At 49.7% G+C, this 28,000-nt stretch overlaps 2 long non-coding RNA genes across 2 annotated transcripts; one reads left to right on the forward strand and one right to left on the reverse strand.

The window, feature by feature from the left end:
* Positions 1–6: 6 nt before the first annotated feature.
* LOC135364601 (uncharacterized) lies at positions 7–3,396 on the forward strand. The gene is made up of 3 exons (XR_010412052.1): positions 7–247; positions 1,195–1,436; positions 3,265–3,396. It is a non-coding gene; the product is annotated as an uncharacterized LOC135364601 (long non-coding RNA).
* Positions 2,951–27,999, reverse strand: LOC123844909 (uncharacterized). Its single transcript, XR_008506163.2, has 3 exons — positions 27,539–27,999; positions 10,887–11,020; positions 2,951–8,837 (listed from the first exon to the last, which is right to left on the reverse strand). It is a non-coding gene; the product is annotated as an uncharacterized LOC123844909 (long non-coding RNA).
* Position 28,000: the final 1 nt, after the last annotated feature.

Consider the following 28,000-nt stretch of genomic DNA (forward strand, 5'->3'; position numbering starts at 1 on the left):
TTCTTATGTTCCTGCATGGTGTAGGCCTTCTGAACAAAGAACAGGCTCGAATAGCAAGCCTGTGCTGGAAGCTAAGGAGAATATGCCACCAGAGAAATTTAGAGAAATACCTCCCTGGTGAGGTCTCTGGATAGGAAAGATACAATCTCCTTCGTCTTCTTGAAATATATGCTTACATTCCAGGGTAATGAATAATCTTTCTCTTCAGAGGCGAGGACAAGCAGCTATGCCAGCCGCCACATAAAAGGTCAGAGTCTTTTAATTTTAGGGTCCCGCGGTGCACCCCACTGTGCATACAGGTAACATCTGGCCCTCCGTGCCTGGCCCTGCGGGGAACAGGGTGTGGGGAAAGGGACGAGATGCTTGCTCTGTTTATCTGTTTGCTGTGAGTAATAAACCCTCCCTGTCTCTGCCCCAGGGGTCCGGTGTCCTTCTGTCAGGATGTGTATATAAAATTGCGGCAAATTAAGCAGTTAGCATATGCATGTAGGGTAAAATCCCAGGCCCTTCCCAGAGTCTGACTTCACACTTCTGGCAATGAGGCTGGGATACAGACATGGCTTCTGGACGAGGCGGATGAGGGCCCCGAGCGAAGTTCATGAGCATCGGTACTTGGCACACTGACCAACCTGTATGGTCGGCTGGGTGAAATGGTGTCCCCTTCATTTTGTTGCCCGTTAATAGGATGGTTTGGCGGTTGAGACAAGTAGCCGCGATGGTGCTTTTAGGTTTTCCCCTCTCCTCCAGGTAGAGGGGAAAGGGGTGTGTGTCCCAGAGCTGACAGAGGGCGTTGGGGGGACTGTCGGCGTTGGAAGATTGGCTGGTTGAGCCACCAGTGGTTGTCATGCTGCTCAAGCCTGGACGCCAGAGACACTCTGTCCACCCTGCCCTCTGCCCCTCAGCCGCTTTCAGGATTCTGGGTTGGGGCGAGGTCTTCCTGTCCCAGAGCCTACAGGACTGGGACATGCTGAATATGCTGTGAGGAGAAGATCTCCACTTCTCTTTCTCTGTTGGATGTGGGTTCCCGGGTCACCGCCCTACCTGGTCCCGTGGGGGAGGGGCCCTGGGCGTGGTGGGGGCGGGGCAAAGATACTGTGATGGTTTATTTTATGGATCACCCCGGAGGCTGCTTTTGGGTGAGATTACATTGCAAGTGGTGAACTCTGAGTAAGCAGACTGCCTTCCATAATGCAGGAGAGCTGTTTGCACAGAACTGCCGTGCGTTAACCCCCTGCCATTCGCTGCCAGTGATGGGTCAGAGTCTTGCGGGAATGCCTGGCACCTCAGTGAAATCTTCAGCTGCTGGGGACAGAACAAGCATGAAGATCTTGCTAACTGCAGCCTCTGGGCTCCAAAGGGAGGCAGCCTCCCCCAGGAGAGTACCCGCCCAGGTACCCTGTGGGGTTTTGGACTTGCAGTTTCGACACAGCTACTAGGTAATGTGACTTTTGAAAAGCAGCTATTCACGTGCCCCTGAGCTCTTGTGGAAACTGAATGCCTGACCCCTAGGTGCCTGGGATTCTCTGGCTGATATTCCCGTTTTTGGGGAGTGGGTCAGTGGAACTCTATGATGGCCAGTGGAAGGGCCCTCAAGCCTTCCTGGTTCTGTGGACACGGAGCACTGAAGCTGCAGACAGCCTGGCCCCAGAGGTATCTCCGCTTTGTATGAGAAAGTGGAGGCTATCTGTGGGGGAAGCTCTATCTCCCACTCCGTTGCCTGAAGCCAAGCATAAGTTGCTGGCTCTGCTGGGGTCCTTCATTCACAAAATTTCCCCTGAACACCCGGGCCCAGCTAAGCCGACACCCGACAGTGTCTGCTAGGCGGTGCAGCCTGGGCGTGGGTGGTGCGGGCCGAGAACAGCCAGGCCTGCTCCACCAGCGAGGGCGGCTCAGACTCTCAGACCAGGGCAGACCAAGGACACCCCAACTTGGGGTCAGGAACCGTGGAAACAGAGCGTGATTGCTGACTGAACTGGCTTGATCCCTCCCGGAGGGACCGTGACAAAAGGCCGTGACAGGGGAGGGACCAGATTCTTGCAGTGGATGGTAAGGTCTGCATTCACTGGGCATTTGCTGTGTTCTCCGACCAGACCCACGGCAAGCACGAGGTGGATGGGGCCTGAGACTTGTCTTCAATTTTTCACAAACAAAGCCATGTGGACACCCAAGGGCATGCCTCCCTGTGCACGAGAGGAGGTGCAGATCTAGAGAGACAGAGCTCTGGCCTGGGAGGGGATGAGAATTTAAAATGTTTATAGATGCTGATAAATTGCCTTCCAAAGCAGGATAGAAATGTTCTTTTTTTTCTCCCTTGTGCTTTTTAGTCTAGGGTTTAAAATATATTTTACTAAAATACAGAGCATCTGGCTTATGTTTTATAATACTGTTTTTATTTAAAAAGCTCTAGGAGGTCTAGCACCTGATGCACTGCTTTTCACTCAGAAATATTTTCGGAGCACCTACTCTCAGCCGGGCGCTGTCCTAGATGTGAAAACGCAGCTGGGGGCAAAACAAAGCCCCTTTCCCTGGAGCTTCTGCCGGGGGGGGGGGGGGGTCGAGTCGGCAGCACCCAGCACGGCAGCAGCATAGGGTGGCGGGCGCCAGGAGAAGTAGAACAGAGCCGGAGGGTGGGGAGTGGAGGAGGGCAGGGGGCACATTTCCCTCTAATGTGGTGCCATTTGAGCAACAATCAAAAAGAAGCAGTCGATATCAGAGGATCAATAGATATTGACTGAGTGAATGTACACTGTATATAAAAAAATCCCCCACTTAGAGCGGCACGTGTCCGGGAGATGCCGCATGACTGGCTCCAGCCTGTGGCCGCCGAGGGAAGGTCATGGATTTGGACAGACCCCAGCCCCCGCCCGGACCAAACTGACAGCGTTTTCCAGACCAGGGAGCAACAGGGCTAGTTTTAACCAATGGTGCGCATACCTATGGGCTCATTCTGTTCTACCCACAACAGAAGTTGTCCATTATCAATTAGCACTCCCCTGTCCAGACTCTAAACCTTGCACTTCTGCTTGGTGCTTTTCCTCATGGGCACACACTCCTGCTCTGCGTGTGAACAGGCTCTGCTCTGTACATTTTGTTTAAGCTCTGGCCGTCTTCGTTTTATGTTTTGGCGGAATCTGTTCTGATCGAAATAAAGATACAAAGAGTCAAAGATCTGAAAAGGCCAAAATTAATTTTTATTTATCTGCAAAGCCTTGCACGTGTGAGGATTAGCTTAATTTTGGTTTCTTTGTTGTCTGTGGCCTCTAGCTATTCTTCCTCACTGCCGCCGATCCCCGCTGAGACGCAGCAGCCCCGAGTCCTCACCGGGTGGTTGTTCCAAGAACGATGACCAGCGGCGGAAACCAACTCCCAAAAGCCTTTCTGAGCAGGTCTTCAACCCAGTGCATGGCCAGAAAAACATCTCTGTGAAACTCAGGAAGCAAGAGACAATTTGCTTTCTGTAGCAGACAAACTGCCAGACGTTTGCAGTGGGGCTTTCGGCTGCTCAGGTTTCTGGGGAATGTGGTTCTGGTGCTGACCCAGCATCTGCTCGGCGACTCTGGACGCCCAGGGTGTGGAAGCGCATGGAGCCGAGAGCTGAGCCATGACTCAGCAGCTTTTGCTCATGATGTTGAAGATGTCGGTTAGCGTAGTTACCACTTGAGGCACAAACTTTGTCTTCATGGTCTGCAGTATTATATTATGCCATTCAATAAAGATATAAATTGAACATGAAACATACTGTCAAATGTCTCATGTACTTCAAAGTGGAATTTATATACTATGCTGCTAATATAAATTAATACTGATGTGTTATGTTTATAATATAATGATATAATAGAATATAACAATATAATACAATATTCATAGGATGACTTGGTTGTTTGGTCATCTCAATCCTTGGAGGAATAGCTTTAAATCAGATAGAAAGAGCAGAAATCCAATTTGATCGTTAAATAGCTGGGATTTAATGCACCAAAACTTTGCTCACTAATGAGGTTGGAACTTTGCGTCTTGAGCCTAATGAGCACATAAATCGATGGTGATTCTGTTTAAAATGCGGAGTCTGGTTCGGAACGTCTGGGGTGGGCCCTGAGAACCTGCGTTTCTGACCAGTTCCCAGGGGGCCAGGTGCTGCTGGGCCGTGCACCGCATTCTGAGCAGCAGGGGCCTGGGGCCTCCCCGTGGACAGCCTGGAGACCTGGGTGTGCCGGCCATGAGTCCTGGGGTTGAGATCTCTCTCTGCAGCAGACCCTGGGGCAGTGGGAGCCCTTGCACGCCCCTCTTGAGGCAAGAGCAGCCCACACCTGTACTCAGCCGTTCTGTTTTTCTCCACGTGCCACACCAGGCTAAGAACTAGCTTTGAATTTAGAGACACGGGACCATACATATCGTCACATTCTTTAGATTTCAAGGGACAGGAAACCACAATCCAAAATGATTTTGATGAAAAGGAGACACTGGTTCATGTATTTGGAACATCTGGGAATAGGCCTGGCTTTAAGCATTTAAGTGATGTTACTATAGTGACTATACTACACCCAGTGTTTCACTACATTCTCCTGGTTCCACTTACCCCCAGGAGGGGGTTGGCTCCCTCCACGTGTTCATGGACTCCCATCCTTCCCTGACAAGCCCCAGATGGCTGCGCCACGTCGGATGTTATGTCCTCCAAGTTCCAACCCAGAATCTTAGCAGTGTCTTGTACCTGACTGGCTCCTGTTGGGTCACAGGGGCCCATGCCTGTATGACTCACAATTGTCAGCATTAAACTGTGATTGAGGGGCGCCTGGGTGGCTCAGTTGGTTAGGCGACTGCCTTCGGCTCAGGTCATGATCCTGGAGTCCCGGGATCGAGTCCCGCATCGGGCCCCCTGCTCGGCAGGGAGTCTGCTTCTCCCTCTGCCCCTCCCCGCTCTCATGTACTCTCTCTCTCTTTCTCGCTCTCTCAAATAATTTATTAAAAAAAAACAAAACAAAAACTGTGATTGAATTGTGTCCTCCAAAGCGAAGTTGAAGCTCTAACCCCCAGTAACTGTGAATGTGACCTTATTTGGAAATAGGGTTTTTGCAGATATAATTAGTCAAGACGAGGTCTTGAGTACGAATGGTGTCCTCATAGAAAGGAGATATTTAGGCACAGGGATAGAAAGCAGGGATGGGGGTGACGCCTCCACAAGCCAAAGAAAACCCAAGACTCAGGGCAAACACCCAAAGCCGGGAGACAGGACAGAAGAGACCCTCCCTCACAGCTGCAGAGGACCCACCCTGCCACACCCTGCCCTTGGATGCCCAGCCTCCAGACCGAGACAGGACATGCATGTGGGTTAAGCGACACAGTCTGTGGTCTTTGTTACAGCGGCCGTAGGAAATGAGTGCTGCAGGGTGGGGCCCACTGGCCTCTGCTCTGTGCCCATCCCCACGACCACCGTGGGGCTGCCCTTCCTTCTCTCCTCTGCAGACTGCCCCAACTCCTTCAAGCGGCCCAGGGGAGAGAGGCCCACTGCACCGCTGATCCCCCAGCTAGAGCCTCTGGGGCCCAGGGGAGAGTTAAGAACCCAGGCAGCTGGGCCCCAGCCTGAGCGTCTGCTTCCCGGAGACCTGGCATGGGGCCCGAGCACGTGCACCCCTGACAAGTGCCCGGGCCACGCTGCCCCTGCCACTCTGAGGACCGTGCTTCGAGAAGCCCTGCCCGAGCCATTTGGGATGCTTAGCTCCAAGCCTTACCGTTCACTGCCTCATGTGATGGCTCAGACTTTCTGCTCTTCCATCTCAGCCGGCTAAGCCTCGGAGGGGAGCTGAGTTTAGTCAGCCTCGTTTAGAACACAATAGATGCGCAAATTGCCAGTTGGTGTCTAGATTTGGGAGGAAAAAGCTGAAAGCCTCTCTGCAGTTTGTGCGTCAGCAGACGGACCCTTTTACCCACGACATCTTTCCTTTCAATGTCCCCGGCTTTGTTCACGTTTATACACATCCTAATGCGCTTCACTGCGGTTCCCGAGAACCCGGCCTCATTTACAACGTTAGGAAGTAAAATTGCACTTGCTTTCCCCAGAGATTTAAAGTAAGCACTTACATCATCAGTGTAAGTGCTGTTGGACTTCAGCAGTCTGAGGGAAACAGGAACGCTGCTCCTCAGCTGGAGCCAGGTGCCAGCTCGACGGCCGTGCCCCTGCCGGCTGCCAGCCACCGGCCATCGCCACGCGTCTTCTCAAACGGAGGGATGACAGGCTCTGTCCTTCCTCAGCCCGTAGCACCCTGGCTGTACTCTGGGCAGGCAAGTCCCTTTGTGCCTCCGACCAGTGTTCTGTCCCTCTCCCGGCCGCTGGGACTAAGGGATGAAAGCTCGTCCCGACCGGGTGAGGGCCCATCCTCTCCAAAGAACCTCGGAACAGAACAGGGCGTGGTCAACAAAACATCAAATCCGTGTTTTATTTACCCAAAAAGGACACCCAATGTACCATGCAGGCAGGGCTGTCTTCTCCTTCAGGCGGAACGGATGGCTACACAGGGATGCGCGGAAACACTGGCTGATCGGCAGAGAGGAAGTGGGGGTGAACACCTGTGCTCATGGAGGGTATGGCAGGCCCAATCACTGGTCACGATGCCTCACTTTCCGCGAATGCTCCCTTCTGTGGGCTTCCCGGCCCCACTGCTGCTGGGGCGTTTCTCTGGCCAAAGGGGCGTTAGCAGGCATGACATGTGCAGGAACCTGAAGTGTGCTGGTATGAATGCGCATACACTCTTGGCCTTGACTTCTACTTTGACAGAAGAAGAGCTTCCCCTAAATTGCGCCTGCCCTTTCATCTGGACCCCAAGCAAATACACATGGTGCACACTAGAGTCTGGATTCTAGAGGTGGACGGGAGAGAGGCCAGCCAGACTCAGAGACCCCTCGATGAGCCCAGCGTAGATCAAGAAACATACACCATTTTTCTTTGCCACTGAGATTTTTGTGCCCGTTTGTTACACAGCAACATCTGACTGGTACAAAGGCACCAATGGAGAGGTTGAGATGCAAAGTAACAAAATTCCATCACCTCAAATTTTCTTAGATGGGCCCTGCTCCCCTATCAGAAACCACAGGTCCATGCATGGATTTTTCAAACACCAGACTCGTTTTTGCCTCCTTCATTATGATTTGCAGGATAATGATGTCATTAAATAGCTTTTAAAACTTTCACATTAGCCAAGTGATGGGACCATAACCAACACTTTGGCGAGATTTCAAAACTGAAGGGGAGTTGTGAGGTGGGTTCATTTGTAATAAAATGAAATGACTCAGAGGTTTTAGTTTTCAATTATAGAAGTTATAGTGCAAAGGCTCAGCTACGCAATTTAGTCCTTAGCGATTTTCACTAATACCTTCTCAGTACTTGACACCTAAATACCCAGTCAGTCGACGGCTGTCAGGGAGCTCTGCTCATGCGCAGGGCTGCGTGGAGCCAGGGGGAGGAACGGGAGCGAAAATGCTCCCCGCTCTTCGGGAACTTGTAACTTAGAGTAAACCTGAGACGCTAAATAGATCAATTATTCATTTAAAATGCTGCAAGAGCTTTCACAATGGGCTCTTTAGGAACCTTCTTTTTATAAACCATTATAATGATTTGTGTTTATTTTAAATAACTTACGAAATATAAAAAGGCACAAAGAAAATACAGATTGCCAGTAATCCTAACATTCAAATAACCGTTAACATTTTGATGAATAATTTTGCATTTTTTTTCAACGCACATACTAGGTAATTTTGTACGTGCATTTCCTTTTTTTTTTTTTTAAGGTATCATATTGCTTTTTTCACTTAATGTACCATGGCCAACTTTGCTGGTAACTACTGATCTGTGGCATAATTTTAGTGCCTGCAAAGTATTCCTTTGCAAGGATATGCCATGATTTGCTTCATCAGTTTTCTATCAATTTAGATTATTTTCTGATTTTCTGGTTATAAAGAGCAATGCTGTTAACATCCTCATACATCTGTGTATGTCCAATGGTCCCCTTATGACCTGAAGATAAATGGCCACGTGTGGAATTTTTAGGTCAAATGTAAGCTTTTTTGAATCAAGTCCTGGATATATTTGGGTACACTGACTCCCAAAGGCCCAGTTGCAAATGTCTTCTCTAAACAATGTGCATTCTTGTGATTAGATGGTTATGTCACAATTCAAATGCATAATGGATCTGAGTCTCTCTTCATGTCCAAGGCTGTTCAAGTTTGTAAGTTGGTTCTAAAAGACTGATGTCCTCCATCAAAAACTCTGAGTTTTGGTCCTTTCAGCTAACGTCCGTCAGTCCTTCCCTTCCCTGTTGTAAGCTCTGGCCCCCCAGGAGGGACAGACATACATATGCAGGGGGAGGGGCAGAGGCGCAACTGTGTCTCTCGTAAGACTTCGGCTCAAACTTGGTCTGCACACCTCAGGCGCCTCCTACCAGCCCACCAACCCGCGTTTTCAGCAAACCAGCACTGACCTCCTCTAACAGCTGGGAAATTCACAGGGCTGAAAACGAGCAGCCTGTAGACTCACACAATTTCCACAGTTCCCTCATGGTTAAGGCTGCTTGCTTCACCACTTTCGTCCCTGCCTTGTTTCTGTGGGTACGCAAGTGGTGTCATTCTGATCTCGTTTCTTCAGGTTTGGAATGGGAGGGTATCACAGGCAAATAAGGAACTCGTGAAGTGATTTACGTGCACACTGGATTTCACAGAGCCTTGTAGGATCAACAAGTCTGGGAAGGAAGCACTTTTCTGCCCCGATGGGGAGGGCTTTCCACTGCGTTTCTGGATTATCCTTTCTTCCTAGGTCCCCTTCAGCCTCTGGTCCCCGAGTCCCATGTCTGACCCTGTGGAAAGCGAAGGCAACACAAAGAGAGACAGAATATAGGAAAAGAAGAGGTAAAGGCAGATGGAGGGTGTGACAAGTGGCTTCCTCCGGCCCTTCCAATGGACTAAGTCAAACCTGCTCTTCCCCGTGGCGCCTGTGATTCCGTCTGGGGAATCGCAGGACATGGACCCCCTCCTCCGATCCAGGAGGTGTCCGTAGCAGCTGGGGGCTTTAGAGCTCGCTCTGGGGGCGGGGGAGGTTGCTCTCAGGTTTCCCACTCTGTCTCCTGTCTTTAAGAGGCACATCTAAGGCATAAGGCCCACAGAGGTTGAAAATAAAAGGATGGAGGAAAAGACTCATCGGTAATATACTCCCCCAAAGACCGCCATGCTCAGGTAAACAGCAGACAGGGTAGAGTTGAAGGCAAAATGCGTGATAAGGCACAGAACCGGTCTCTGCATAATGGCCACAGGTTCCATTCAGCAAGAAGATATGGCCACTCGAAACGTGGAGCACCTAACAGAGCAGCCCCCCACGGAGGAGGCTAAGAATGGACAGAGCGGCAGGGGAAATGGACAAGTCCCCTTTTACAATGATTCCAATGACTGGAGGTTAATGAGACAAAAATAAGCAAGGACGTGGGAGAGCTGCACAGATCTCAGCACTGGCCTAGCGGACCCGCGTGGAATTCCACCTTCAGTGGCAGAGCCGTAGGAGAGCTGCCTCTCGTGCCCACGGGCGGCCAGCAGAGGTGGGAGGCCGCACGGTAGCCTCCACCAGGCCTACAGGATGGATGGCTTTCACACAGCCCACGTCCTCCGACCACATCGCTATTAAGTCAAAAGCTAACACAAAAAGACAAATTAAAAAACGCACACTGGGGGCTGCCTTCGGCTCAGGTCATGATCCTGGAGTCCCGGGGTCGAGTCCCGCATCGGGCTCCCTGCTCGGCAAGGGAGTCTGCTTCTCCCTCTGACCCTCCCCCCTCTCATGTGCTCTCTCTCATTCTCTCTCTCTCAAATAAATAAATAAATCTTAAAAAATAAAAAAATAAAAAAAAATGCGCACTGGTTGGGAATTTAGTAACACATGGCTAAGTAACTTGTGAATTAGAGAAGAAATCTGTTTGGAAGTATAAAAAGAGCCAGAAGTTGATTCTTTGGGGAGGAAAAAAAAAAAACCACCCCAAACTAACCATTACAGACAAATTTCTGGCGAGACTGTTACAATGGTCATGTTATAAATGAAGAATTATAATTATGGATGAGGGCGAGATTTAAACAATGAAAGGATGCTATTAACAAATACAGTTGATCTGGGTTCTTCCGGGGTCCATGCTTTATTAAGTCACCATGAACTCTGAGTTAGTGAACGCCGAAGCCCTGCTCCCTGAGGGAATTTGGCCTGCGTCGCTGCCATGTTCTGGTCACGGCATTTTCATCAGCCGATCAATACATCACCTTGTTTTATGTGTTATTTCTGTTTAAAGACACCTTATTAATATATATTGTTGATTCATTAACAGCAAACCCGCAGCCAGAAGTACTATAACTCATGCCTGAATGAAGCTTAACTAACTTGGGTGTCTTCTCTGCGAACAGCCTCTAGGCACATAGGAACGCATGTTAGCCCTGTGCTTTGGGGACATTATAAACAGAAAAGAGCTCAAAAATGCAAAAACCATGACACCCACTAGATGCAGGAAGGACGCTTGTTTGTACTGCGGGAACCGAGCTAGAGATAGAGCGAGGGTTGGCTGGCTGGGCCACAGCCAAGAGCATGTGCATTGTGTGAATCCCATCTTTCACGGCTCTGCACGTGTCCTGCACACCCAAAGCTCTGCAGGAGTTTATTCTGATGTTACACGTAGGTTTTAGGGCATAGGCAAAGTTGGAAATTTGGAATCTGTGGCTAAGGAGGATCGACTCTATGGGCAATTTTTTTTGAAGACAACTTTCTTTAGAGCAGTTTTAGGTTCACAGCGAAACTGAGAGGGAGATGCAGAGGTTTCTCATATGCTCCCTGCCCCACCCCCCAACACAGCCTCCCCATTCTCAACATCACTCACCAGGATGGCACATCTTTTACCGAGGATGGATCTGCACTGACGCATCATCATTGCCCATGGTCTGCCTTATGGTTCACCCTGGGTGGTGTACGTTCTATGGGCTTGGACGAATGAACAATGATGTGTATCCATCACTGTAATATAACACAGAGCATTTTCACTGCCCTAGAAATCCTCTGTGCTCTGCTTATTTATCTCTCCCGCATCCCCCACCCAAGAAACCACTGATCTTTCTACTGTCTCCATAGTTCTGCCTTTTCCAGAATGTCACAGGGTTGGAATCATACAGGATGAAGGCTTCTCAGACTGGCTTCTTTTACTTAAAAACATGCATCGAGGTTTCCTCCATCTCTTTTCATGGCTTGATAGCTCATTTCTCTTTTGTGTTGAAGAATATTCCACTGTCTGGATGGACCACAGTTTATCCATCACCTACTGAAGGACATCTTGGCTGCTTCCAAGTTTGGACAATTATGAATAAAGCTGCCATAAACATCTCTGAGCAGGCTTTCATAGGGACATAAATGTCCGATTCCTTTGGGTAAATTGCCAAGGAGCACCATTGCTGGATCCTCTGGTGAGGGCGTGTGTGGTTTTGTAAGAAACTGCCAGACTGTTTTCCACAGCAGCTGCACCATTTTGCAGGCCCACCAGCTGTGCATGAGAGTTCCTCTTGCTCCACATCCTTGACAGCATTTGGAGTTGCCCATGTTCTGGATCTGGGCCGTTCTATTAGACGTGCAATGGAATCGCACTGTTGTTTTAACTTGCATTTCCCTGATGACACCCAGTGTGGAGCATCTTTTATATGCTTATTTGCCATCTGTAACTATTTTGCTGAGGTGTCTATTCAGATCCTTGACCAAGGTCCACTTTTATAAAGGTGAAGTAGAGCACAGAGCTGAGATGATCTGAAGAATTTAATCTAACTCCTGGACTCAGCTAGACTATAATCTTAACAAGGGCGAAAACTCGTGTTTTAGTCACTGCTGAATCTCTAGCCCGGAGAAGGGAGCTCATCACAGGACAGAAGCCCTATCTGCTGAGTAAGTCTTGATCATTAAGACATTTGTGGATTTGTTCAGGAGTCAGCAAATGTGGCCTGCAGGCCAACTGTGGTCCTCAGCTTGTCATTATAAATAAAGTTTTCTTGGAATACGGACACACCCATTTATGTACACGTCATCTAAGGCTGCTTTTGCACTATGAGGGTGGAGTTAAATATTGCCAATGAGAGTGTCTGGCTCTAAAAGCGGACGACTACTATCTGGCCCTTTACGGAAGTTGACGCAGCCTCGGATGATCGGTCAGGTCAGCCTGTTGCCCGAGGTGGGGCAGCACTCTGGAGAAGGGATGGGGCACCTATTTCGATTCCTCAACACTTCCTTTCACTTTATGTATCATTGGTTTAGTCACACATGGTACCAAGGCTTCAGATTCTATGGACCGCTAGGGAGCCGGCGTCTCCTTCCTGGTGTTCAGTCTGGTAGGGTAGAAAGATACGTAAATACAGGTCCACTACCTTCACACGTAACTCGGAAATTCAAAAGTTCTGCACACTGAAAGTTTTTGGAACTCTTTCGGTTGCAAAACCTGCCCTGAACCGACGAGAGACTATTTATAATCATTATTTTCCCCACTTAGCCTGAATATTCATGTGTTTTCCTGCGGAAATATTAATGGATTTGATTACAGGGTGCTGCCCCGGAGCCTTGGGGGTTTTTGATGTAATACAGAACATACGCAGTGCATTATCTTTTGAAAGCTGCAAAGTTCTGAATTCCGAAACACATCTGGCCCAAGGGTTTCAGAGAAGGCACATGGGCCTCTAAGGGCAGCATGACACGCTGTGGTTGTAACTCAGCTGTAACCAGGGCTCAACTTCGAGCAGGAGGACAGTCCCCTGAAGGTGGGGCTTGGGGGGCACTCAGGGAAGTGCAGCACCTAGCAGCTGAGCTTGGGCTGTGAGCACAAGTGAGGGATTCAAAGCAGTTTGGGATGAGACAGAGGAAGGATGCGGCCGTTGTGCCAGAACGAAACTGCGGACTTTTCCTAGGACTTCTTCACCCCAAGCAACGTTGTGATGTTTATACTGCACGGGTGTTCTGCCCATGCTCCCTCTTGCAGGCAGCTAACCACACTTCAGAACAGGGTCTGCGACGGTCTCCGTGCCCTGGAATGACAGAGAGCCCCCTCCCTTGCTCCTGACGTCACTAGCCCGGGGGTCAGTGCGGGCAGCGTGTCCGGGCTGAGCTGGAGCTGCGGGCGGGCAGACAGGGAGAGCGAGAGCCCAGCACCGCAGTCTTCGCCCCGCCCGCCCCACCGCGAAGGGGGGCCTCGTTGGATGCTCAGAGGGGCCGAGATACTGGCTGAGCCGGATGAACGGCAGACTTGGGAGTGTGTTGGAGAAGCAGGATGACAGGAAAACAAGATGGAACCAGAAAACCAATGAGATCATCCACTAATGTTTGGTGCTGGGTTTTCCTTCTTGTGGGTGCCAGTCCTTTTTTCTTTTTCTCTTCTCACTTGGGACCAAATTACGCTTTCAAAAGCTAGTCATTTTTTATGGACTGATTGAATGACTTCATTGACTTGAAAGAACTTTCTGCCAACTGCCTTTAATTGCTTTTTTCCCCTTTAAATCAAAGGTGCTTATATTCAGTCCTGGATCTGCTCCAAATTAAGTGATTATACGTTGTTGCCTCGATCCTCGCCTCTAATTTCCTCCAAGTAAATGGACTATTTACATCCCTGCCTAAAAGTAACGACCCATTCATAGAGGGAGCACCTGCCAGGGAGGGTGACTGGCTTCCCGGGAAGAGGTGAATTTGCACAGGTAGGAAACTCCCTCAGAATTCTTATAAAAAGGACCAAACTGAAAGGCAGAAAAGGGTAAGGGGAACAGTGGGTTGCCAGGATGATAAATTAAGAAGCATTGTGGCCATAATCAGGTTGCTTTTCTCTTTGGATTCGATTCACTAGAACGTGGGGTGAGATGGTCTGAGCGCTCATCCTTTGTACAGCAGGAGGTGTCAGGGGACACCGGGTGACACCACTGAGGAGGGCAGTCCTGGGGGAGGCACGGCTCCAGCACAGACACGGAGGCAGCCTTGGAAAGAGGCGTGATTGGCTATCATTATGATGCCTCAAGCAGCCCATGTCAGGTCTCTGGGCCCATGCCCGTTCTCCTAGCTTCTGTAGGAAGAGCTTTCTGTGGGACACCAAACCCTTTGGAAAGTCTGTTTCTGGGGTGCCCCGAGAAGCGCAGAATACAAGTTACTATCATGAAATATAATCTAGTTAGAACAAATTGCCCAGGCATGAAGGTGAATTAGCTACAGAGATGCCGACTGGCGGGGAACTGCCTGATTTGGTGATTGCCATCTGCTCAATTATCAGGTGATAATTATTTGAAATGACCTTTCAGCCCATCTCTAGGAGAGCACAAGAGTAAATATATTCCCTGATCCATTAACTGTTTTTTTTTTCTTCTAACTTTTGTGTCTTAGCTCAGATCGAACGCAGGGAATTCAGAACAAATGGGCAGACTGGATGGGGACACATGGGTGCTTGCAAGAGGTGGAGAAGTTGGCAAATGCACCCCAACGGCATTCCCCAGATGGGAGGTTCTGACCGAGGGGGACAAAGGAGAAAAGAATCCAAGAAGGTATCATGACAGAGGGAAGAGAGAGGAAGCCACATTCCTGCCTTGTGAAAGTTGCTCTCTACTCCAGAGCCCCTCACCTCTTGCACATATCACCTCCATTGGTGGCCTCTGGGGACCTTCTTGGAGGCCCAATCTGCCAACATGGGTGCCTTCGCTAACCTCTCCCAAGTCTCCCTCCACAGTGTTTCCAAGATGCCACCCTGCAAGCTGCCAGGGAAACAGTGTTGCGGCAGAAGCAGGTGTGATCCCCTCCAGGCTTGCAGCGTAGAGAAGCACACAGAGAAAGCCGTTGTAAACCATGAATAAATCGTGTAATTACAGACTGTGAACGACTACGAAGGAGAAAAGGCAGTGAAACAGACCAGCAGATGGAAAACGCCTTATGTAAGAGCTGAGGGTGGGTTTCTCAAGCCAAGACCTGGGGGAGAAGGAGCTCATCTTGTAGAGGAAAGATGGTTCTGAGCAGGGGGAGAAGCAGCTGCAAAGGTCCTGTGGCAGATTGCCACCGGATGTGTTCTGGAAACTTAAAGACAGAAGCAAATGTGGCTGCAGTGACATTTCTTAGGTGATGGATTCATCCAGAATATATTTCTTCAGTGGTCATTAAGTTCCCTGAGCATATAGGTTGTATTCAGTAATTTTCTGGAATTCCTCAAATTGCTAAAGCAAAAAGAGCACAGAGCAGCAGTGAGGAAATATTCATGGGAAGGAGTTGTCAGCACCTTCCAGAACTTGGGGTGCGTGGCTTGGAAGCCTGAGAAGCCCACCTTTGGCTTTTCCTGTGGGTGAATTATTTTTCTTATTCCCGTGTTGGGAAGAGAAAGAAGTAAATTAATAACTCCTACAAGAGCATGTCCAGGCCTCACGGTTTACATTTAAAGATTTAACATCACCCATTCGTAACATCTTCATTAATTTATGAGGTTATAGTGCTGTTAGTTACGTAAAACTCTTGTAGAGACATTGTAGGATGGGAATAAATATGAAAATAATTACAATGATCGTGTCTTCTGAGCCTGGGGTCGGTGAAAATAAACCATCAACTGTTTTGGGCGATTTGCTCGACCGACCGCAAACTGCTGCTTTGTTGTTAATAAGTTCGGTAATGGAAAGCTTTGGAGGCGTCAGGAATAAAACATAGCACTTGGAAGAGAATTTCATATGAATTAATGACATCATGCTGGAGGTGGCGAAGCGATCGATAAACACACAATATATACAGTAGCCAGGGCCAGTCTAACGCTGTGTCAGAAGCGGGGCTCCACAGGCAGACCCAACCCCTGCTCCGCCGTTCGTGGCTGGCTGACCTTCGGAAGTCACTCAAAGTCTTCGTGCCTCAGTTTCTTCACTGACGAGGGGACGGCTTCAGTACTACCCACCCCCACGGAGTGATGGGGCCTGTTGGCCAAACCCGACCTGAACACCTGTAGAGGCTGTGGCCGTCTTTGGCTACACAGCAGGGCGGGGAGTTGGATAGAGACCGCAGGTGGGCCAAGCCTACCGTGTTCTCACCAAACCCCACTGCCCAGTGTTCTGGAGGTGCCGGCCGGCACCTGGCTGTCTGAATACAAGCTGGACTTCGAGAGACAGAAACCTCTCTTTGTGCCACTCAGAGTTATCACAAAGGTTAGTGTACGAATCATGCCGTGAACACTTAACTATCAAGCAAATGAAGGGTGAGAATCACACTACAAAAAAAAAAAAAATTAGTAAACTTGAGAAAAATACACACACACACTCTTTTAAGTATGGATTTCAATAGAAATAAAAAAACAAATTCCAAATAATTTTTATCTGCTCATTAAATCAAGTTCAGTGGGACCTCTATTTTCAAATAGTTGATTTTTAAAATGTGTATCAAGTTAATAAAACTGCTTTCTTCACTGAATATCTCAAAAGGAAACTTTTCATTGCATCCGAAACCAGCTTTCTTTTTATTATGTTATGTTAATCCCCATACATTACATCATTAGTTTTTGATGCAGTGTTCCATGATTCATTGTTTGCATATAACACCCAGTGCTCCATTCGATACGTGCCCTTTTAATACCCATCACCGGGCTAACCCACCCCCCCTCCCCTTTAGAAACCAGCTTTCTTTGTAACCAGTCCACCTGGTGGCATTCTTCCACAGTTGTGTGCTCTGTCGGAGCTGGAACTTGACCTTCACACGACCTTCCGTGTTCACTAGGTCTCAGGCTCAGGTGGAGACAGCGGTCAGTCTTGGCAACCACATTCTGCTGGTGGGTCTTCTGTGACTTGTAGGAGGGGGGCGAGGCCCCACGGGACCCCCAAGGACGGGTATCCCGGGGTGCATTCCTGCGACACGCTTTGAGCCATGATGGCTTGTCAGAAAGTGAGGGCAGGACGTTTCTACTCCTTTCCCTGAAACATCTGTTTTAGGTAACTCATGGTCTTCCTCTGGAAGTTTGAGGTTCTGTGATTTTAGGTTTTCCAAAAATAGTTTCAGTGCGGCTGCTTTCCAGAGTCCCAGGCAGCTGCCTTCGGATGCAGGGCTTCTTTCAAAGAAAGGGCGGTCACCTTGCTCTGGACAGTTTTGCCCTTGGAAAGGGTATTTCCTTGATGTATATTCTGTCCGGGGTCTTGGCACAGATGGGCAGACTCCTTTAGCATTTCAAAGTATTCCTGATTAGCCCAAACTATTTAATGGGTGCTCACAGTTAGGAAGAATTTAACTTTGCCTTTGATTTTTTTATAAAATGTGTAGACTCGTTTAAAAAGGAGAAGTATAAAAATATAGCCTGGGAATTTTTGGTTTCCTTACTGGATATGGAGTAATCTGGAACCTACCGGAAAAACTGACATCACATTTTGCTTAAGAACTGCTCATGTTGCGGCACCTGGGTGGCTCAGTCATTGAAGTGTCTGCCTTCGGCTCAAGTCATGATACCAGCGTCCTGGGATCAAGTCCCGCATCAGGCTCCCTGCTCTGAGGGGAGTCTGCTTTTCCCTCTGCCTGCCACTCTCCTGGTCTGTGCTCTTTCTCTGACAAATAAATAAATAAATCTCAAAAAAAAATTGTTCATGTTTACTCACTGTTTATCCACCAAGAAACGCCCCTGTCCTAGTAGAGAAAGGGTCATAGGGAACAATTTAGAAAATGGGATTTGAGAATGCTACACTTTTTTTTTTTTTAAAGTAGGCTCCGTGCTCAGCATGGAGCCCAGTGCGGGGTTTGAACTCATGACCCTGAGATCAAGACCTGCTCTGAAATCAAGAGTCAGATACCCAACCAACTGAGCCACCAGGTGCCCGAACCCCCACACTGACTTCTGAGTCAATATGGGGCTACATGGCTACACATGTCTCTCTCCATGGACTCTGTGATGGTCTTCACCCCATGGTACTCATTGTGGGTCCAGCCTCTTCCCATTAGGGCTCATGACAGAACCAGCAGTGCCCTTCCCAAGTGACCCATCGGTTTTGATATTCGCGACTGAGTTCCAATTAGTAGGAATCCTACTTATTTCTTTAGGAAATACTTGCAGGGCCTGATTATGAATGCCGCACTGTGGAGGTTGAACACAGATGGAAGACATTCTCTGTCTTCAAGGGCTCAGTATGTTCCCAGGGAAGATAAGGCATGCCTGCAAATAACTAGTATACGAGGGGACGTGGGAGAAACGCTACAGGACATCTGTAAATGTTATGGACGCCTGGGAAGGCAGAGCCGACTTCCAGCCACAAACAGGATTTGTGTGTCTGGAAGTAAGGGGCACATTACCAATGCTATGGGCCCTAATCCAGACTCAGGAATGTGAGCAGGTGCGTACTTCCTCCAGCCACCCCTTCAGTCACCCCTCATCATGTGACGGGAATCTATGTTTCCTACATGATGGTAAAGCGAACATCCCAGTTTTGAAAAAAGCTCATTAACTGGAAACGTTTAAACTGAGTCTTATTCTTACTTCCCAGAGCTTTAGCCCATGGGGGCTGGCTTCTTCTAGCTTATCACTGATGGTGAACATTGAGAGGAGTTTCTGTGTCCTCACTACACACGCTAGCGGGGTAAAAAACAATTTTCTTTTTTGAAAATTAGAAATGATAAGAATGCGCTTGTGAGCACAGCCTACCTGAAATCTAAGCATCTTTGGTTTCTCCACTCTTAATTTAACCTCCTTGGGAGATGAACTTCAACTACACTGATGCAACAAGAAGTGTTTTATTATCAGGAGGCACTTTAGAAAATATCCTGTTTCTCCACAGTCTTGAAGAGAATAGTGTCTTCTGGATGTTTCCGTCGGGAAGGGCAGTCCCTGTGGGTGGCATTCCCACCCCGGCTCTGCCTCATGAACACGGACTCGGGTCGGGGGCACGTCCTCACCGGGGCCAGAGAGCTCCACCCGTGCCTGCAGATGGCCTTGTGTGGAGTACGTCCCCTCCTGCAGACCCAGCGCCTGCCCTCTGCTCTGAGTGCGTCACATGTGTGTCATACGTGCGTTATAGGCACCTGGCCAGCCCCACTGCTGCATCGGTCCTCCTGGGGTGAGGGGACAGGGCCCTCCTGTTTCGGCACGAGATGGGTGTGTGCTGGCGGCCACAGGCGCTGGCTGCCAGGAGGGACCCACAGCCACGGGGGCCAGATGCCCACCGCTGACGCTGATCTTGTGAAGCCTCTTCTCGAGGGGAGCACAGCGTTCCGCCCAGCAGTTGTCTGTGCCAAGACGCAGCGGGCCCAAGTGCGTGGAGCTCGGCGCCCTGCCCCCGGTCTCACCCTGGAGAGCGCGCCGCGGGAGGCGGGGCTGCAAGAACATCCAGTGGCGGGGGGAGGAAGCTGAGGAGCTAGGATGGAACAGGTTGTGCCCAGGTGAGCCCTATGTCGTTGACGGCAGCGCGAGAGTCCTGGCCCGGCTGTAGGCTACGTGGGACTGATTCTATTTCCCCTGTTCAGTAAGTTCCAGGTCCATAAATCTTCCGGAACTGTCGCTGGTATGGAAATAAGAAACTTCCGACCAATATAGTTGATATGCACTCACGTCTGCACTCAAGTCTGAAGTATGGCGCGGAACAACCCCCCTTGATCATGAATTTAGATCAGGATTCTCGGTCCATGGGGTGGAGCTGTCTGGGGGCTCAGAGGGAGGGAACCTGGTGGTTTTGCGTTGCCCTCACCAGAGCCTGCGGCGCCTACAGACACAATGACCAGCGTGTGACCGGGGGTGAGTATCGATCTCTTGAATGATCCAAGCACTGGACGAAAACCTCATTTGTGTACTCGTTATCGTTCTTAGAAACGGGACTCTATCACTGGCTTGCTGCTGCAGGGAAGGGGGGAGACTGGTATTTACAGGTCAGCGGGTCCCAGGGCATGTGTCAGGAGCCACACCGACAACTTCGTATCCGTGACCGTATTCCTAATACCTCTGACTGAGAGAGAGGGGAGCGCGGGGCTGAGCCCTGAGCCCTCTGCTCACCTGGCGCTTGGAGGGAGATGCAGGCTCTCATGGTAAGCTAGCGAAGGCCCATGTCTGATGTTGATCCCTTTCAGGAACTTTAAAGTAGGCAGCTATGCAGGTTAGGAGAGACAGATGCCACTTGGCAACACTTTTTGTGGAGAAGATCCGTGAGTTTCTGTTAACCACAAGCTTAATCTGAGGCAAAGTGCTATGTAACGCTCAAGCAGCAATACTCATTGCTGTAAATGCATAAATCGGTCCCTAATCACAGGAACTGATACCACCAGTAAAATGTCTGTTTTCCGGAATGCATCTGGAGTGGAGTTCCATTTCTCCTTCACATTTCAAAGAGACACTGACAAATTAAAGAGAATGGTGATGTATGTGCGGGGGGCGGGGGGGTCTGGAAAGCACGTCATATGGGAAAGGGATGAAGGAACTCGAGATATTTGTTTAGTAAAGGCTAAAGTGCCCGCAGGAAGTAATTTGGTAGAGGAGGGTTTATTCAACAAATGTCCAGGAAACACCTACTGTATGCTCAGCTCTGCTCTGGATGCCAGGATACAGCAAGAACCAAATGGACATGATACCCACCATCAGGTAACTGGCACTCTGGGGGTGGGGGGGTACACAAAAGAAAGTAAAACAATTCACTGAGCAGCATGCTAGATCATAGGGAAGTGGGATAGGGCCTGTGGGGGTGGGATGAGGTTGCAATTTTAAATGAAAGGGTCAGGAAGGACCTTATTCATGACGTGACATTGGAATGGGCCTCCAAGAGGTGAACAAGGGTGCCACATGGGTGATGTAGGATGAGCACGCCAAGAGGGACAGCTAGAGCAAAGGCCCTGAGACACAGTGGGCCTGACCCACAGCTGCGGAGTAAGTGGGGACAGAGGGAGGAGGAGGGATGCGGCCGCCTGGGTCAAGGGGCTCCTTGTGAAACACTGACCTGCATGCTGAGCTGGGACCTCGGAGGATGTGGTCAGTGTGGAGGCTGGAAGACGAGCCTAAACCAGCAGAAAGGGGACTCGGGCTGGGTCCAGCGGTGGAAGTGATGAAGAAGGGGCCAGTCTGAAGGGGCCTCGAGGCTGCTACTGAATCCTTGCTGCTGAGCCACGGAAGGACGGAGCTGTATTCCCTGAGCCGGGAGCACACGGAGTGCTCGGGCACACGAGGGTGGGGAAGCCTGCTGGAATGGGAGGGAAGGAAGTGGGATCCTGACCGGCGGGTGACGTTTGGAAGAAAGCGGACGCCCACTAGGGTTGCCCATGTTGACCCTCCTCAACAGGGACCTCCCTGTGCTGGACCTGGTCCAGTGGAAACCGATGCGTACACTGATCAGGAACCTCGTAGCAGGATTTCTGCAGCCCCTGGAAGGCGGCATGAGGTGCTTTATAAGGTCACTTACAGCTCTAAGACTCTATCGTTCATTCTGTCGTGGGCTCTGTGAAAGTCACCTGCCGTGGCCACACAATCCTCGGGAGCGAGCACATCCCGTCCTGGCGATAACATCAAGGCAGACAGATGCTCTTGCAGGAAGCCTCTGTTTCCGCCGCGTGTTCTTTTTCTTCCTACAGTTGTATTTACATTCCCGGCTCTTCTTAAACTGTTGAATGTAATCCAACTCCCCAAAGAAGGACCAGAATTCTTCATAGGATCAATAAGCAGAATTGAAAGGAAAGCATCAGAAAGAAAGCTGCACAGTAAGCAGGGCCTCCGAGAGGAGAGGAAACAAATGTTCTTAAATGAATAATGAGAATGAAACTCATTCTCAGATGGTACCGCGTGGGGTGCTCACAGGCGGAGCACAAAGGGCCAAGCAAACTTTGTTTCAGCAGGAGGACGATTTCTGGGAGCAGCGGAGAGCCGTCTCGGGAGGGAGGCAGAGTGACTCCGTCACTTTCAATTAGAAGGCAGCTGGAGTTTCGAAAAATAGGCTTGGTGTTCAGTATCGTTTTTCACAAATATTATTTTTATATTTTGGCCTGAATTATTCATGTTTCTGGCATCGCCACCCCATCATGCCCTTTTATTTCCTGGAAGGCGTATATCACAATTTAAAACGATCACATTTCCTTAATGTCTGTGTGTTTCTTGCCTATGTATCCTCCCTAAAATGTAAGTCCCACGAGGAACCTTAAAAACCTTCTCTGTCTTGTATATGGCTTGGCATTTAATAGATGCTCAATATGAACTTGTTTACTAAATTTGATTTTAGGTGGTTCAGGCTATGAGAACAACCTACTTTTCTAGGATTAGGAGGAGGTGAAGCCCTAGGATGGGCCCAAATTAAAAAGAGATGTTGTCTGCCAGACAGCAACCATTTCCAGCTGCCTTCTCTTTAGTTTACCTTCCACTTTCAAGAATGGAAAATGGCCAGTTGTGGCTTTCCAGTATTTTTTTTTTTTCCACAAGGGATTGTCATATATCATAATCCTAAGGGAACACGCCAATAGGCTTCAACAAAAGTCTTTCCCATGGTGATAATCAGAGAGAACCATTACAGGAAATGACCTCTTGCCACTGCCCTCACGGTTTCCTGCTTCTGAGGTCATGATGACCGGAGCTGTAGCAGCCACCTTGTGACCATTAGGCAACAAGCATGAGATCAAAAAACTCACTTCTTAGAGATGAACAAGCAAAAGAATGGAGTGATCTTGGATCTTTGACAACTCTTTTAAGCTAAGGGCAGCCACCACTGAGGACACTGAGGCACAGAAGAGTTTACTAACTTGTTTAGGTCCACCTAGCGAGGACTGGGCCACCAGAACTTGGCCTCAAATCTGTGTTCTGATCGATTCCAATTTCCCGTGGACTCTGCACCCACTGGACATAACTGATGACGGCAGTGCCAGCCTAGTGGGTTGGGCGTGCACAGTCTAGAACATATGTGGAGGAGCTTTTTCCCAAGTGAGCTTGCCTCCCCTGGTTCTCTGGGGGGCTCATTCCTGGAACCAGCTGCCATGGGACAAGGAAGCCCAACTAGGCCCTGCTGAGACACAGCACGGAGAGGTCCCAGGTAGGCATCCCAGCCACCAGCCTAGCAGGGGTGCTAGCAGATGGCCAGCACCAGCTGCCAGACACAGGAGTGAAGCTATCTGTGCTGTCCATGTGGTAGCCATCAGCCACACGTGGCCATTTAAACTTAACACCTAAAATTAATAAAGCTTAAAATTCAGCTCCTCAGCTGCACCAGCTCTGTTTCAAAAAATGCTCCAAGGCCACTGAACACCCAGCTTTCACGTTTGCCCAGCTCAGGCCTCAGGCCAGGTGGAGGAGCAGAGACAGGAGACAAGCTGTCCCAGGAGACCTGTGTCTAGATTCCTGACCCACGGAACCTGGGAGCATAATAAAATGGTCGCTTCCTGCCTCTACATTTTGGGGTGGCTTGCTGGAACCCCATGGAAGGGCGTGCTGGGATTAGCACAGCTGGATGTGCATGGGCAGTGCCCCAGGGCGGGCACTCTGTCCCGGCAGCCCAGCACATCTGGACAGGAGCTGGAAGAGACAAGAGTCACTTGGCCAGGGTTACGGATGCTCCTGTGTGAAACGTCCTGTTCTTGGATGCCGGTTTTCGGGAAAGTTTGCATCCCACCTTGTTTTGGCTACAGCCTTGGAGCCTCTCTGCGAATCATCAGCGGCTGGGTCACCGAAGAGGGGTCGTCCTGTGGACAAATTGGTTTGTCTCTGCCCCATTTTATTCCCGTTTGCCACTAAAGAGGTTACCAGTGGTTCTTTTTTGGTGACTTTCGTGCGTGCACGTGCGCGCGCGCACACACACACACACTATATATATATATATACATAAATATATATATATATATATATATAAATTTCACCTTGGGTGTAATAAAAATCACATATATTTTATAAATAGGAAGGCAGTTGCTATGACCAAGGTGTTTTTTGGGGCAGTAAAAGTGAATGTGTTTGAATATTTTTTTTTTTCTCTACGATGCATCCTGGCTATCAGAAAATCTGTTATTTGGAGTAAAAATCAGTAAAGAGAGTACAGAGTGGAGTACACAACGCTGTTGATTTGGAGTAACATTTAAAGTATAGGAGACAAAGTTTAGATCTGTTATTACTACGTCTTTGGTACCTATTTTTCTCTGTGAGTTTCCTCCCACCCGTGAGGTGTCCAGACATGGAAATGGGGGTATCTGAATACAGTGGTGTGTAGCCCTTGGACCACACTCTCTGCCACGTCCAGAGAGATCAGTCACAGGACAACTGAAGCTGGCTGAGCGACCGGCCCAAGGGAGAGTGGCTGTATTTCTACTTCTTTCTTTTATGGTCATCTAGAACACGGGGCGAAGCTCGGGGGTGGGGGTGCGAAGCATAGTGTGTGTGTGAACGGGGGTAACAAAAAGTCTCTGTGTTTCATGCACATTCTGTTTATAGGCTTGGTTAAGAAGATATCAAACAGAGAAGGAGCTTTGAATATTTATATCTGTATCTACCGAAATACCACGGTGGTTAATTTTACGTCAACGTGACTGGCCATGGGGCGCCCAGATTGAAAATTGTTCCTCGGTGTGTCCATGAGGGTGTTTCTGGATGAGATGAGCATTCGAGCCCGTGAACTCGGGAAAGCAGACGGCCCTCCCCAGTGTGGGTGAGTCTCACTCCATCCCTTGAGGTTCCCAAATAGAACAAAAGGTAATTCCTCTCCCCTTCTTCTTCCTCTGCTCCCTCCATCCCCCATTCTAGTTTGGTAAAGGTTTAGTAAAGGACATGGGGGGAATCCCAGTCAATTCCACACACAGAGGCTGGTCCGGGTCCTGGGGAGGCAGAGACCATGCCCTGCCTGCAGGAGCGCTGTCTCTCAGCCACTCTGGAGTCAGCCCCACGCTCTCACGACACAGCACAGCGGGCCCTCACCGGCATGAAAGTCACCATCATGAGTGCTGCGATCTACTTCCATTGCAGAGAAGGCCAGCTAGGAAAACAAACCAGGACCATCGAGATAACGCACTTGTTTATCACTATTTCCTCCTTACTTTCTTGATGAGTCCGTGTTTTTTTTTTTTTTTAAAGATTTTATTTATTTATTTATTAGAAAGCGAGCGAGCAACAGCATGAGAGAGGAGAGGATCAGAGGGAGAAGCAGGCTCCCCGCTGAGCCGGGAGCCCGATGTGGGACTCGATCCCAGGACCCTGGGGTCATGACCTGAGCCGAAGGCAGTCGCTTAACCAACTGAGCCATCCAGGCGCCCGATGAGTCCGTGTTTGTGGCAGAAAAGTCAGACAGTAAATAAACTCAACAGAGAGATAAAGAAGGAAAGTTGCCAGAATTCTGTCCCCACCGCCGGAGCCCACTGTTAGTGTCTGAAGGTTTTCTCTTCTCTGTTTATTTCCATGCAAATGTGTGTGCGGTGTTTACAACAGCAGGATTGCACTACTATGTAATGCTGTGATCTGTTTCTCTCACTTAAAAATATATTCTACTTCCCATGCAATTTTCTTTGCAATCAAACAAACTTTCTAACCTGAGTCTTGGAGAACAGGACGAATAATCAATGCTTTTTATGCTTATTTGCTGGTTGAAATTTTTCAAGATATGGCCTTGTGGGTAAGGGTCACAGGATACAAACATGTTACCTGAAAAGACGTTATTAACTGGAGGATTTAAATAGGTTCAGCAAGAAAAGGAATTGACAGTATGTGTCTCTAAAGGATGCCGTCTGCGTCTGCATGGCTGGGTCAGTTCTAAAACAAGTCTTCCAGATGAGAACCAGGAGTATTGAATTTAGCTGACGGAAGCAAGAGGGCAGTCTGTTTGTAGTAACTGTTCTCTCCAGGATCTCTTTGTTAAAATTGAGGAAATTCTGGCTGGCTCCGTGGGGTTAAGGCCCTAGCATTTCAGGGCGAGGGTGAGAGGACTGGTGATCGCTATGGACTCCTTGTGTCTCCTCCAGATTCCTATGGTGAAATCCTGAATGTGAGGGTTTTAGGAGGGCCCTTTGGGAGGTGACTAGGTCAGGAAGGTGGGCCCTCCTGAGGGGATTAGAGCCCTGAGACGAACAGGAGGTGGCCTGTTTCCTCCATCTCTCTCCGCCGCACAGAGGATACAGCGGGAAGGCACCCATCTGCAAACCAGGAAGAGGACCCTCATCAGGAACCCAACTCCACAGGGATCGCACTCTCAGACTGCTGGCCTCCAGAACAGCGAGAAATAAATGTCTGTGGTTTCCGCGGCCAGCCTGGCAGCCTGGACCGAGTCGGACGCTGGTGCCCAGAGGGCTGGGGCAGAGGTCCCGCGCTCCAGCATTCTAGGTGTGCCCTGTGCAGTGCTGCAGAGCGGGGGCCTCGCGTCCAGCGGCTCACGAGGAGGCTCAGGGGCCAGAGAAGAGCTGCAGTCACGCGCAGGGTTTGCTGCAGGGGAAGGCGCCGGCTGAGATCCGCAAAGGGCCGGGGCGTGCGGCAGAGCTTCCCGTCGTCCCCTGGCAGTGAAACCACGCGGACAGCACCGACGTCTGACAGCACGCCTCCAGAGCTCTCGCTGGCGGGCCCTCACCAAGGCATGGCTGGCCACCCACGTGGCTGAACGTGGTCTGCAGCCTGTCCAGAGACCAAGCTGATACTGTGTGGCCCGCAGATCATGTTGTGAGTGCAGCCTATCTGGAAGGTCCCCCCCTCCCTCCCCGCCCCCCAACCGCCCCGGCCGGGCTGGAAACAAAGACACTCTTATCAGGCAGGACGTTCTAAGAGCTTTAGCAGTGACCTTGCAGGAGCCGGTCAAGGGCAAATCTTCAGTGTGCAGGGTTTGGATGACCCGGATCTGCTGCTTGTCCCTTTCCCGCACCAGCCCCCTTGTACCAGTGGTCCCCAGCCATTTGCACTGTGGTCTAGGCTGCTCCTGAGCCGTCCACGCCCTTGACTTGAAGTCTGTCCCAGGGCTGAGATGACAGATGAAGAGTGACCTGACAGGGATTCCCTCCTGCTCAGCTGCTTCTCTTATCTTGCTCTTGAATCTAATTAAGAAACTAAGAAAGGATTTTTTTGGCAGGTGGTGATGCTCTTCCTGATATGTCGATAGGCACATCCCTAAAAAAGGGAATGCTAGCTAAACAGAACCAGAGAAGCTTGGGTTGTGGTCAGAATATAAGGGAGCTATTCAGAATCTCATGAAACCACGCAGAACTGGTAGGGTTTAGCCTTCCCGGGTACTTGCCTGCTTTAACGAATACAAACACAGGCAGTACTACAAGGGAGAGACCGAAGTGGAGGGACTGTGATGTGGTATTGGGGAACAAGACTCTATTTTTATCAGGATGTTATTGTTTATACCTTTAGTGTTCTAGTGGTTCAAGTCATTATTTCGATCTCTGTCACAAGTATTTTCCCTAGGTGGCTTAAAGAATTTTGCTTGAGGAAGTCCTCAAGGTGAACAAAGAATCCATACACATCCACACACATAACCCCCCCTTCCCATGCCACACACATGGGCTTAAGGAACTAAGCACTCAATACCAGACTTTTTTTTTTTTTTAAAGCATTCAGTAGACAACAAGCATGTCCTCACTAAAGATGACGGAAATGCAAATGAGAGTCTCACTTACCGGCTGGCAACACTTGGAGAGACTGAGTAGGAAACCCCGGTGAGGACGTGAATCAGTAGGAATATTCATGAACTGCCGATGACCTTGCAGGGGATCTGCCGATGATATCCCATGCTGGGGGTCGCCCACACCCCACCGGGGAGCTGGAGAGCCACTCCAGGGCCCGGCACATGTCTGCAGGGACCCGTCTGAGAACACGCACAGTGGCAGTGTCTACAAAGGCAAAATGACGGGGAGAACCTTAGTGCCTGTCACCAGGAGACGGGGGGGCCAATGTGCTGTGCTGGCCACACGATGGATACCACATGTGGCATCTGTGGGTGTGGACCCTGCTTCCAGTGGCAGGCACCTGTGATGGGGCCCCACCCAACCTGCCCTCATACAGCGAGGCTAGAAGTTCGGGGTGTTAGCAGCCCCCGAGAGCCATCCTCCCACAAGGGCTGTGGAAGCTGGCAGCTACTG

The sequence above is a fragment of the Mirounga angustirostris genome, unplaced genomic scaffold (genome assembly GCF_029215605.1).
Source record: "Mirounga angustirostris isolate CCGP_5_RB_7025 unplaced genomic scaffold, mMirAng1.0.hap1 SCAF_5, whole genome shotgun sequence".
Taxonomy (NCBI): Eukaryota; Metazoa; Chordata; class Mammalia; order Carnivora; family Phocidae; genus Mirounga; species Mirounga angustirostris.